General features: G+C 41.6%; 1 long non-coding RNA gene across 1 annotated transcript; it reads left to right on the top strand.

Annotated features, from left to right (window-relative positions):
* Positions 1 to 6880: 6880 nt before the first annotated feature.
* LOC105756685 (uncharacterized) lies at positions 6881 to 7961 on the top strand. The gene is made up of 2 exons (XR_001121527.1): positions 6881 to 7080; positions 7703 to 7961. It is a non-coding gene; the product is annotated as an uncharacterized LOC105756685 (long non-coding RNA).
* Positions 7962 to 11531: the final 3570 nt, after the last annotated feature.

Genomic DNA, 11531 nt, shown 5'->3' with positions numbered 1-11531 from the left:
GATATGCCTAAATAGGCTGCTCGTATGAGCTAGTTTGATTATTGGCACCTTTGAAGTTCTACTGTCCTGTCACCTTAGATCTGTTACTAGGTATGTGAGCTCAGGAGTCTGCCCTCTCCTCCTGTACGGATTCAGCTCAGGTGCCCAGGTAGATAGCCACCAAGTGTGTGGTGTAGGCTCTCACTTATGGTCCTAGGCAGGCATGGGTGATTGGTGTAGGCACAGGTATCTGGCTGAAGCAGGGGGATACACTCTGAGCAAGATGTGCTCAGAGGTGCTGATGGCCACCCCAGTATCCGGAAGGAAGATGTGTCCCTGTTCCCTAGAGCATGTAGGTGGTTGGGATTTGCAGCCAGACTATGAGCACCTAATGCTGTTGGCCATAAGGACTGGGGGGGCACCTCTTATTCATAGGACCCTCTCGCAGGTGGCTAGGTGGTGTGGGTGGAGCCACCAGTCCTCAGGCCCCTGATGTGGGTAGGGGAAGACCCTACTTAATGGGCATAGCAGTGTCACATATCAAGAACCTGCCACTTCACAGCTGAAACAGTTGAAGTCAGAGTTCCAGTATATACCTTGTTGTACTGCAGTAATGAGGGCCTATGCTGATGAAATGGGCCCACACAAGTCTATGCAGGGGGAAAGGCACTCAAAGTCCCTGGATCCCTTATGCCTGTACCCAGGCAAGGGAGCTATGCCTACCCTGTGTTCCTGGCTTAGGGGAGCTGGCAGTTTATTTTTTTCCCCTGTTTATTAATTTGTTCACTCTCCAAGGCAGGGAGAATGCCTCCGGGCATGTGACAGATCCTACTTCTGGCCCAGGGGACTCGGCATTTGCTGAAGCTGGTCCGGGACCCAGTGCAGAGGAAAGAGCGTGGGGAGGTAAATGGGAGACAGGTTTTTCCCTAAGGGGGGTGTTTTTGATCCCCACGGAAAGCAGTATGCAAGTACTTATCTTTTGCCGATCCAGGGCTGCTCCTCACTGGTTCTGGGTGGCCATGTAGACTTTCTGGCAGTGGGTCTCTCCTGGTGTGGAAAATGGGCCTCCTGAGCACCACTGCTTGCCTGCCTCACCACTCACCCCCAAGCTGATCAGGCCTGAAGTGCTCAGGTTTTCGTTGGGTCCAGTCTGGCAACTCCTTGCTGCTTCCAAACCATCTCTCCCTCCCCCTGCCACTCAGTCCGGTTCCTCAACTCTGCCTTTGATCTTCAGGGCTCCCAGATTGCCATATATAATCTATTAACTTGTTTTTTCGGGTCTGTGTTGTAAGAGGGTCTACCGGAAGCGTCTGGCTACTCCACTATCTTGGCCCTACCTCACAAAACATATTTTTAAATTATAAATCTGAGGTATCTTATTATTGCAATAATGTTAAAGTTGGTGACTGTGATGATGATGATGATAGTTACCATTTGTTGAGCCTTTAGGGTGTGCCAGGCTCTGGTATAAGCACATTATCAAATTCAGTTTTCACAAAAATCCTGTGAGGTGTATTCAGGCATACTTCAGAGATATTGTGGGTTCAGTTACAGACCACCACAATAAAGGGAATATTGCAATAAAGCAAGTTACACGAGCTTTTTGGTTTCCCAGTGCGTGAAAAGTTATGTTTACACTATACTGTAGTCTATTAAGTGTGAAATAGCATTAGGTCTAAAAAAACAATGTACATACCTTAATTAAAAAATACTTTATTGCTAAAAAATATGCTAACCAACATCTGAGCATTCATCTAGTCATTATCTTTTTGCCGGTGAAGGGTTTTGCCTTGATGTTGACAGCTGCTGACTGATCACGGTGGTGGTTGCTGAAGGTTGTGGTGGCTGTGACAATTTCTTAAAATAAGACAACAATGAAGTTTGCTGCATCAATTGATTCTTCCTTTCACAAAAGATTTCTCTGTAGCATGCAAGGCTGTTTGATAGCATTTTTCTCAGTAGATCTTCTTTCAAAATTGGAGTCAGTCCTCTCAAACTGCGCTGCATAACTAAGTTTATGCAATATACTAAATTCTTTGTTGTCATTTCAACAATGTTCACAGCATCTTCATCAGGAGTAGATTCCATCTCAAGAAACCACTTTCTTTGCCTATCCATAAGAAGCAACTCCTTATCCATTAAAGTTTTATCATGAGGTTGCAGAAATTCAGTCACATCTTCAGGCTTAACTTACAATTCTAGTTCCCTTGTTATTTCCACCACATCTTCAGTTACTTACTCCACTGAAGTCTTGAAGCTCTCGAAGTCATCCATGAGGGTTGGAATTAACTTCTTCCAAACTCCTGTTAATGTTGCTATTTTGATCTCCTCCCATGAATCATGAATGTTCTTCATGTCATCTAGAATGGTGAATCCTTTCCAGAAGGTTTTCAACTTACTTTGCTCAGATCCATCAGAGGAAACCCTATCTATGGCAGCTATAACTTTATACAACATATTTCTTAAATAAAAATATTTGAAGGTTGAAATTACTCCTTGATCCATGGGCTGCAGGATGAATGTAGTGTTACCAGGCTTGAAAACAACATTAATCTCCTTGTACATCTCCAAGAGACCTCTTGGGTGGCCATGTGCATTGTCAATGAGCAGTAATATTTTGAAAAAGATCTTTTTTTTCTGAGCAGTAGGTCTCAATGGTGGGCTTAAAATGTTCAGTAAACCACATTGTAAAGAGATGTGCCGTCATCAGGCTTTGTTGTTCCATTTACAGAACACAGGCAGAGTAGATTTAGCATAATTCTTAAGGGCCCTAGGATTTTCAGAATGGTAAATAAGCATTGGCTTCAACTTAAAGTCACCAGCTGCATTAGACCCTAACAAGTGAGTCGTCCTGTCCTTTGAAGCTTTGAAGCCAGGCATTGACTTCTCTCTAGCTATAAAAGTCCTATGTGGTATCTTCCAATATCAGGCTGCTTTGTCTACATTGAAAATATGTTGTTTAGTGCAGCCACCTTCATCAATCATTTTAGCTAGACCTTCTGGATAACTTGCTGCAGCTTCTACATCAGCACTTGCTGCTTCACGTTGCACTTTTAAGCTATGGCGATGGATTCATTCCTTAAACCTCATGACCCAACCTCTGCTAGCTTCAAACTTTTCTTCTGCAGCTTCCTCACCTCTCTCAGCCTTCATAGAATTGAAGAGAATTAGGGCCTTGCTCTGGATTAGATTTGGGCTCAAGGGAATGTTGTGGCTGTTTTAATCTGCTATCCAGACCACTGAAACTTTCACAGTATCAGCAAGAAGGCTGTTTTGCTTTCTTATCATTCGTAGGTTCACTGGTATAGCACTTTTAATGTCCTTCAAGAATTTCTCCTTGGCATTCACAACTTGGCTAATTGTTTGGCACAAGAGGCCTAGCTTTGGCCTATTTTGGCCTTTGACATGCCTTCCTCACTAAGCTTAATCATTTCTAGCTTTTGATTTAAAGTGAGAGACGTGTGACTCTTCCTTTCACTTAAACATTTAGAGGCCACTGCAGGGTTATTAATTGGCCTAATTTCAGTATTGTCTCAGAGAATAGGGAGGCCCAAGGAGAGGGAGAGAGACCAGGAATGGCTGGTTACTGGAACAGTCAGAACACATGCAACATTTATCAGCTAAGTTCATCATCTTATATGGTCTCTGTGGCTCCTCAAAACAAATACAACAGTAACATCAAAGATCACTGATCACAAATCACCATAACAGATACAATAATAATGAAAAAGTTTGAAACACTGTGAGAATTACCAAAATGTGACACAGAGACATGAAGTGAGCATACACTGTTGGAAAATGGCTCTGATAGACTTGCTCTAAGCAGGGTTGCCACAAATCTTCTATTTGTAAAAAACACAGTATCTGTGAAGCGCAATAAAGTGAAGGGGAATAAAACGAAATATGCCTGTATTCTTATCTCTCTTTTGCAGGAAAAAAAAAGCAAAACTGAGACTCATTTAGAATAAATGGCTTGTTTGAAGCCACAGAACTACTGAGGCAGACCTCAGTCACTTTGACCCCGAACTCAGCTCATAAACAGCATGCTGTACCATGTCCTCTGACAGAGGCACATGGCAGAAAAGAAAGCAAAACTGAGACTCAGAATAAATGGCTTGTTTGAAGCCACAGAACTACTGAGGCAGAACTCAGTCACTTTGACCCCGAACTCGGCTCATAAACAGCATGCTGTACCATGTCCTCCGACAGAGGCACATGGCAGTGAGCTGTGAAATGGCAATTGCTGGCATTCTTTGTGATAAGTTGACTTATTTGGTTTATGATAATGATATTTTAAGAGAAACTAGAAAATAACTTCAAGTTTCACCTCACAATTTGATTTAGGTATACGATCCTATTATCTCTCTGTTGTTTTTTGGTTCTCTCTCTCTCCTCCTCTTTCTTCCTCCCTCCCTTTCTTTTCCTCTCTCTCCTCTCTTTCTTCCTTTGTCTATCTCTCCGTCTCTCTCTAAGGCCTTTAAATGCTTTGGAGTTCAACTCTAATACAAGAAGAATTTATTAAAGTGCTGTTTACCTCCCAAACCTATTTATCAAGTCTTTTTTATGTGGTACCAATATTTTGGAAATGTTTCAGGATGAACTTTTGCCTTTTTTGACATGTCATCTAATTTGAGACAATAACAGTAACATATGGCATTTATTTGGCACTTACAACATGCTGGGAAGTTTGTTGTTAATATCAGAACTTCTCTTTAAGTAGTTGCCCCCCTATTCGTTGGTATCAGTGTAATGTTTAAAGCATTTTGGCAATGTAACAGGGGAATTTTCTTTACCCCTTGGTTGTCATGGCCAAGGGAATTGGCACAGATACACACAAGATAGACTGTCACCCAGAAGGCACATAGATTTTATATATTCATCAGCCTCTTCCCTTGTTGAGGTACAAGACTTTTTACCCTTACTAGAGCCCACTAACTCATTCATTCATTCCACAACTAAATACTGGGTCACAGGGGTGAACAAAACAGATAAAATGCCTACTTTCTTGAAGCTTACCCAACATATGTATTCTAGTCATGTTCAACAACTTTTACATACTACTAGGGTTAAGAAGGTGTTTGTCTGTGGGCACAGGAAACTGGAGGTTATGTGGCAAAACTCAGCTTGAGAATTTAGGTTATCATACAAATTTTTTAGTTTGTTACTCCTTTGGTCTTATTAGTCTAGATATATTTATCCTTGGATAACCTTGCTTCACTTACATTTGTCCCTTTGCCTCTCTTTATCTTCAATAATCACTCCCCCCTTCCTCCTCCTCAAACACTTTAATATTGCTAAGATGCCTGTTAATCTTAATTTTATAGATGAGGAAGTTAAGATCCAAAGAAGCTAAGTAATTTTCTCAAGCCCACACAGCTAGTAAGTGGTAGGTCTGGGATTCTGATTCAATCTATCTGACTCCATAGTTTTTTATTGCCAATCACAAGCTTATTGTTGCACTCTTTAAAAAAGCTTGTCCACGACTATACCATGTAGTACTTAATGACATGGATTTATGACTTCTCTGAACTTAAACTCAGTTGTCTGTAAACATGTGAATAATGAAAGATATATCCTTCGTGGTGCCATTTGTAGTTTATGATGGTTCTGATCTGTCTTAGTTATCTAGAGCTGCTATAACAGAAATACCACAAGTGGATGGCTTTAACAAACAGAAATTTATTCTCTCACAGTGCAGTAGGCTACAAGTCCAAATTCAGGGCATCACCTCCAGGGGAAGGCTTTATCTGTCAGCTCTGGAGGAAGGTCCTTGTCATCAGTCTTCCCTTGATCTGGGAGCATCTCAGTGCAGGAACCTCAGGTCCAAAGGACATTCTCTGCTCCTGGCACTGCTTTCTTGGTGGTATGAGGTTCCCATGCATCTCTGCTCACGTCTGTCTTTTATATCTCAAAAGAGATAGGCTTAAGACACTATCTAATCTTGTAGACCTCATCAATATAACTGTCGCTAATCCATCTTATTACATCATAGTGATAGCATTTACAACACATTGGGAAATCACATCAGATGATAAAATGGTAGACAATCATACAATACTGGGAATCATGACCTAGTCAAGTTGATAGATATTTTTAAGGGACACAATTCAATCCATGACTTGATTGTTTCTGATACTCTTTTGTTTCAACACTGTTTAGATGTCAGCCATTTTCATTGGGACATCTTTTAGTCTTCTGTTCAACCCTTCCCTCTCTGCTGCTCCTTCCTAATTCACTAAGCATAAACCTTTCCCATAAATAACCCAGAATTTTTTTGCATGACTGTACGTAATTATCTCTTATTACAGTGTCTAAGGAGTTCCTTTTTGCATTTGTGAGCTATCCAAACTACAGCTGTCTCAGGTCACATTATGTAAACCTGCTCACCAAGAACAGATGAACAAAAACACTACCTTTTCTAATAGCTGTTTGAAATTTACATACTATCTCAATACTGCCTGAGTAGGTGGTAGTGGGATTTGAAAGTGGCCCTCTATAAGCAGAATGAGTCCTCTCTTGAGAAATATAGGGGTGATGGGGGGACAGCAAGGCACATAAGAAGACTGCATGGTTAGGAAGCATGAGACCCAAGCTGTCTGGGCCTTAATTTTTCTTAATTTATGAAATTGGGTATACTATACTAGACAAATACTATACATCAGAGTTGCCAAGGAGATTGTTAAAAACACAGATTCCCAGTTCCCGCTCAGAGATTTTAACTTGAAAGTTCTGAGATTAGGAATCTGTATATTTCTACCAGTTGTCCAGGTGATTCTATTACAGACTGTCTTTGAGAAGGTATTTGGTGGGAACCACTCAATGATTCTAGTATTTTATGTTTCTATGCACCTTTGGTATAACTCCGTTAAAACTGTTCTATTTTTCCTTAGGTTCCTTGTTGCAAGAAGGGGAGGTTAACATCCCAGCTGCAAGCCCTCATATTCAAGGTTCATGCTACAGCCAGAAGTGTCCTTGGAGTCTAGTTCAAAACTGGTGAGAGTGAACCATGGAGTGGGAACCATTGGTGGAGAGGCTGGCCTCAAGGAAGTGAAGGGTTTCAGCCAGAATGTATTGACGCACAACCAGGAAACCACAAGACTGGTAAAAACCTTTCCAAGCCTGAGTCCTATGATCAAAAGAGGTGCAGGAAGCAGCTCTGCCAAGAGTCCTTTCTGCTGCTGGCTGAGAGCTTCTGAGGCCCTTTGAGCTGACTCTCTGAGCAGATGCTGTCACCCAAAGAGCCTTCACTTAAGCACTTCTTGCCTTGCTCTGAGGTGGCCCCACTTGTGGGTGGGAGTGAGTTGCTGTCTCATTTTCTCTTTTTCATTGTTTTTTTTTTTCCTGCAGCCATTGTCACCTGATTGCTCATCCTGATTGTTCAGAAGCTATAGATTAGTAGATTTTTACCCTTTGTCAACTGGCTATTATTTGGGGCACAGGAACTGTATATAAACCCCAAAGGCCCAAACTCTTGCCAATACCCGGATCAGCTGATCCAGCAAATCTATTAATAGACTGGACTTCAATGGGAAAGAGAACTGGCACTTCCTTCATTTCTCACATTATAACCATCACCTTTTTCCCAGGCTAGTCTTCCTTTTACTCTCCATAAGAATAAACTCAATCAGGAGTTACATTCAGACCTGTTACAGATACAGATCATATCGGGTAACAAGGTCAAAATAATTGTGTTACTGTGGATTCTCCCTCTTTCCTTGGCCAGAGTAACCGCCAGTTGCCATGCAATAAATCAGATCATCATATGGCAAACCCAGTTAGAAGTCGGGACTAGCAGGATAGCTGAACCAGGTCCTGAGAGGTAAACGATGGAGCAATTGTGCTGGCTGTGCAGTACTTCAAGTTAATTGCTCAGTAAGGGGATATTTTTCCTGGAAAGACAATACAAAATTTCTGAACTGTTGATTCGGTCGTGGGTACTGGATCCTCTGTACAGAAAAATAAAGCAAGCGTGATGAATCTTTTATATGGCCTTCTTCCTGCTTTCTTTCTTTCTGCCCTGTGTTACATGCATGCCTATGCATTGCGTGCTTCCATTTTTTATTCTGCAAACTCTGACTAGATGTCACAGTAACATTGTCCATGTGAAGTAAAATCTACAATCTTAACATTCTTCTTACCAAAATCTCAGCAAGTATGAGGTGGCTAACAGTTTTTTTTGTTTTGTTTTGTTTTAGTTTTTGAGATGTCCTGAGTCTTAGTTTAGATTTCAATAAGTTTAGGAAACGTGAAAAATTCAGTGATGAGCAGCTTTAAACCCTTTGCAAAGATGTCAGAGGGGAAGACTTGGAAGACTATGTACAGTAACCGAGCAGCGGCAGTCAAGTGTGATCAGAACTAGTCCTCCCCTGAGATGATCTTGTGAGGCACAGTCTTTGCAAATATTTCGTGCTGCAGTGCCTTTTGGGACATGCCATTTTTGGGAAGTGCTAACTCTGTACTCTGCTGACACCATTTGAAAATAAAATCTTTTTTTTTCCTGTCTCACCCCCACTTTTGGCTCAGTTTATCCTATCAAAACACACTTCAAAAGACTTCCTTAAAGAAAGAATGTTTCAAAAATATAATATTTCCATCTGTTATTTCAATAATACAAGCTCTGGGACACTCTGCATGAACAATTTTCCTTTCTTTGCTCCCATTTAGATACACAAATATTTGATCCTAAAGCCCTGAGGGGTGGTCAGCCAATCAGGGCTCTGAATTGGGAACATTCCTAACCCTATAATTTTGTCTGTAGCAGGCACCTCCCGCTGTGGAACTAACTGCGAAAGGATTATAGCCATGTAATCCTCAGACTGTTCCATCTCAAGGTAACTCTGAAGTGCAGAGAAGGAAGCAGTTTTAATTTTGATAAAATAAACTTTATTTTGGAACTTTATTATTTGTTTTTCTTTCTCCTTTCAACACTTCATAATAGACGGGCCTGGTAATTTGAAGGCAGCCTCCCTGGTTGAGGTGCCCCTAGGCCACCCTGTATTCCTGTAGCTTTTTAAAGAGATAGCCACCCAGCGTTTGGGCCTGTCATTCCAAAGCGCAGAACCTGAATTTTTTTCTGCCCACATTAATTGAAGCAAGCTGTCAGGCCGTGTACTCACTGTTATTACACAGATTCAAGTGGTGTTTTCCTAATGGCAAGCAACAGAAGATGCTCAGGCACTGTCATACCACCCAGATCTGTCAAAAACAACAAACTATGAGCAAAATTTTTAAGTTACTTTTCTGCTTGTTAAACTTTGCTCGCTAGACTTCAATTTCAGCAATTACTGACTAGATTGTATTTAAAGTCACAGAACAAATTTCATGGAAACTCCCTCTTTGATATAAACAGACACGTGTTTCTAAGAACAAGAGTTCTTTATAGTTGAAATTTAATATATTTTGAAACAAGCCTAAAGTGATCTTTCACTGAGTATAAAGAATAAAATAAAAATTCCTTTTATAACACTTATGGCAGGATGGGTGGCAAAATATGTTTTCCAAGATAAAAGTGTTTTTCTGTTTCTTCTTAAATTAAAAATACAGTTATAGATATTCACTTAAAACTAAACCTAATTATTGGAATGTAATTAGCCGAACTTTTCTGGAGACAATATGGCAAAAATATTGCAGAACCTTAGAAAGGTCTACATTGTTGACCTAGAAACTATGTTTTTAGGATTCTATCCAGGAAATAATCAGGAAACCATTCCACAAAAGTTTTATTAGAAAAATGTTTATCATTGCATTATTTAAAAGAGTGAAATATAAAAGGAGTTTAAAAGAAAGAACCTATTAGCAGTCTCAATTAAAAAATTACCTACGTTTAGTGTTGGTTTTTTAAAAAGACTTTTTTCTTAAGGACTATTATGAATCTTGACATTTAGTATAAATTAATGAAATACTTCACTGCAGTTAAAAGGGCTCAATTCAGGCGGTTCTGGCATAATGGTGCTCTAGGCAGAAGCACCACGCCATCCCTCCACAGCAAAGATCTGAAAAACTAAGCCGAACAGAGAATACAACAATCCTGAAACCCTAAAACATCAAATGAAGAGATAAAGAACGCAGCCAAGCACCAAATGGAGTGAGAAAACTGACAGAGAATGGAGAGCGAGGAGAGATTCATGCAGAGGTCCCCTACCAGCTATCTCAGTGCGGATCCGCCATCTTGGACTCCTATCCGAGACCAGCAAACAGGGGGTACGAGAAAGCAGCCTCATGGAGCGTCCAGCGGGAGATAAAACAACTGGTAATTTGTGATATACGCTTTCCCACCCCCCACCCATCTTCACCCCGACTCAGCCTCCTCTGCTTCCCGAGGCCACAATCTCTTGACCAGGAAACACTGGCTGCTTGGCTTGCACACACCCAAACGGGCCAGCTCTATGAATACCATTTATTGGCTGCTGGTGTTGCTTTTTTCTGCTTCTTTTGATTTCTTCCTTACCTCTCACCACCTCCCCCTCCTTTCGCTCAACTACCTGGCTCTGTGTGCCATCTTTGCTTCTTCCTGAGGGGCTGCAGAGCTCTGGTAATTTGTGATATACACTTTCCCACTCCCTACCCTTCTTCCCCACACTCAGCCCCCTCTGCTTCCCCCAGACACAGTCTCTTGTCTGAGAAACACCAGCCCGCACTAGCTGGCTCTCTGAGTGCCATTTATTGGCTGCTAGTGTCGCTTTTTTTTCTGATTTTTTTGATTTCTTCCTTACCTCTAGCCACCTCCCCCTCCTTTCGCTCAAATACCTGGCTCCGTGCACCATCTTTGCTTCTTCCTGAGGGGCTATGGAGCTCCGTTTGAGTGTGGAGCTGCTTCCTGGTCTGGGCTGCCATGCTGGTGGGAGCCCGGGGCTTTTGTTTGTTCGTTTGTTTTGAATTGTTTGTTTGTTTTCTTTTTCTTTTCTTGAGTTGGGAGCACTTTCTGGCCAGGTGGAGCTGCGTGGCAAGGACACTTCCTGCTCAGGTTGCACAGATGTGCAGAGGGATCCCTGAGGACATTTCTTTTTTTGTTGTTTTTTTTTTCTGTTGCTTGGGGGGCCTTTCTTGTTTTTTTTTAATTTGTTTTCTTTAATTTTCCCCTCTTTTCCCCTTTTTGTCTTTCTTCATTGCTCAGTTTCTTGTCTGTCTATATCTTCCTTCTCTCGCTGTTCCCTGAATACCTGGCGTTGTATACGGTTACGCTTTCTAGCTAGGCTGTACTGCAACACCTGACAATGACTTCCCCAGACCTCATAGCTGCACCGGTGGGATCCCTGGGAACTTTGCAGTTCTTTAACCTTCTGATTTTTATTCATTCATTCTTTTCTTTTCTTTTCTTCTTCTTCCCCTTTCTGTTTTTCTCCATTTCATAGTCTCTCATCTCTCCACTCCAAAAGCAAGCTCCCCTAGCATTACTTTTTGTTTGTTTGTATGTTTTTGGCTCCTGTTCCTCTCTCCTCTCTCCCATATCTGTCTTAGCACCACACATAACAATCTCCCCACTGCATCCTGCCTACCTGCACTGTGCGCTTGACATCACACCACCAAGCAGCACAAGCACGGCCTACTGGAAC

The sequence above is a fragment of the Trichechus manatus genome, unplaced genomic scaffold, assembly GCF_000243295.1.
Source record: "Trichechus manatus latirostris isolate Lorelei unplaced genomic scaffold, TriManLat1.0 scaffold00117, whole genome shotgun sequence".
Lineage (NCBI taxonomy): Eukaryota > Metazoa > Chordata > Mammalia > Sirenia > Trichechidae > Trichechus > Trichechus manatus.
This window is presented reverse-complemented; position numbering and strand designations above follow the sequence as displayed.